We start from the raw sequence: 295 nt of genomic DNA, 5'->3' as shown, positions 1-295 counted from the left end.
GGCAGCAACGAGGGAAAAAGGTGACAGAGGGGCGGCGGTGGCGAGAAAGAAATGGCGGCGGATAGCGACCCAAGAAGGCAGCGACCGGATCGAGCGGAGGCGGAGCTGGAGCCGGAGCAACGTGGTGACGCGGGACGCAGCGCAGCAGGAGCCGTTGGGACATTGGCCGAAGCTGCGCCCGAGACGCAACGCTCCGAAGGAGAGAAACAAATCAAGAAAAATGCCCGCTCCAGTCTAGTCGTCAGCCATCCGGATCGCGGGAAAAACAACAAAGCTGCCGGAGAAGAAAGACTAT

Source organism: Gekko japonicus, unplaced genomic scaffold (assembly GCF_001447785.1).
Source record: "Gekko japonicus isolate JY-2015 unplaced genomic scaffold, Gekko_japonicus_V1.1 scaffold427, whole genome shotgun sequence".
NCBI classification, from domain to species: Eukaryota; Metazoa; Chordata; class Lepidosauria; order Squamata; family Gekkonidae; genus Gekko; species Gekko japonicus.
Note: the sequence above shows the minus strand (reverse complement) of the source record.